This window comes from Canis lupus, chromosome 35, assembly GCF_003254725.2.
Source record: "Canis lupus dingo isolate Sandy chromosome 35, ASM325472v2, whole genome shotgun sequence".
NCBI classification, from domain to species: Eukaryota; Metazoa; Chordata; class Mammalia; order Carnivora; family Canidae; genus Canis; species Canis lupus.
The window spans coordinates 6,235,407-6,237,107 of record NC_064277.1 but is presented as its reverse complement, the minus strand read 5'-3'; positions in this window follow the sequence as shown (position 1 = coordinate 6,237,107).

Here is a 1,701-nt window from a genome sequence, read left to right as displayed (position 1 = left end):
CTACCTCACAGCTGTCAGAATGGCTAAAATGAATGACACAAGAAACAACAGGTGTTGGCAAGAATGTATCCTCTCACATTGTTGGTAGGAATGCAAACTCCAGCAGCCACTGTGGAAAACAGAATGGAGTTTCCTCAAAAAGTTAAAAATAGAACTACCCTATGATCCAGCAATTGGGCTACTAGGTATTTACCCAAAGAAAACAAAAACACCAATTCAAAGGGATACATGCATCCTGATGTTTATAGCAGCATTACCTACAATAGTGAGATTATACAAATAGCGTTAAGTGTCTAGATGATGAATGGATGAAGATATGATGTATGTACACACATACACAATGGAATATTATCTAGCCATAAAAAGGAATGAAATCTTGCCATTTGCAATGACATGGATGGGACTAGAGAGTATAATGCTAAGTGAGAACGACAAATGCCATATGATTTCACTCCTAGGTGGAACTTAAGAAACAAAATAAATAAGCAAAGGTAAAAAAAGAGAGAAGCAAACCAAGAAACAGACTCTTAACCATAGAGAACAAACTGGTGGTTACTAGAGGAGAGATGGATGGCGGGGGGGGGCGGGGGCGGGGAGGTTACATAGGTGATGAGGATTAAAGAGGGCACTTGGTATGATGAACATGGGGTGTTGTATGGAAGTGTTGAATCACTATATTGTACACCAAAAACTAATATTACACTGAATGTTAACTAACCGTAATTTAAATTAAAACTTTTTTTAGAAAAGGTCTTTTTTTTATTTCTAATATCATTTTTGTGCTTCATTAATCTTAAAGTTTTGTCTATTTTATTGAGGGTTCCTTTTCCCCTCCAAAAGAATGATTTTTGATAGAGTTGGTCTTCTCTGTGGAAATTTTCTATTTCTTTAATTACTGTTCTCATCTTCATTGTGTTTTTCTTGGATCTATTCTGTTCTTTTTCTAACTCCTTAAGCTGTATACTTACTTTGTGAATTCTTCCACTCCTTCTCTTTTTAATTTATGTGCATTTAAGGATAAAATTTTTCTATAAATACTATTTGATTTACAGCAAAGTGGCAGTATATAAAAGTAATGAACAGAAATCAGTTGCATTTTTATACACAAACAATGAGACAGAAGAAAGAGAAATTAAGGAATCAATCCCATTTACAATTGCGCCCAAAACCATAAGATACCTAGGAATAAATGTAACCAAAGAGGCAAAGGATCTGTAACTCAGAAAATTATAGAACACTCCTGAAAGAAATTGAGGAAGACAAAAAGAAATTGATAAGCATTCCATGCTCATGGACTGGAAGAACAAATATTGTTAAAATGTCCATGCAGCCCAGAGCAATCCATACATTCAATGCAATCCCTATCAAAATACCATCAACTTATTTCACAGAGTTGGAACAAATAATCCTAAAATTTGTATGCAACCAGAAAAGACCCTGAATAGCCAAAGAAATGTTGCAAAAGAACACTAAAACTGGTGGCATCACAATCCCTGTGTTCAAACTCAATTTCAAAGCTATAATCATCAAGTCCGTATGGTACTGGCAAAAAATAGACACATAGATCAATGGAACTGAATAGGAACCCAGAAATGGACCCTCAGCTCTATGGTCAACTCATCTTTGACAAAGCAGGAAAAAATATATCAAAAAAGGCAGTCTCTTCAATAAATGGTGCTGGGAAAATTGGACAGCCACGTG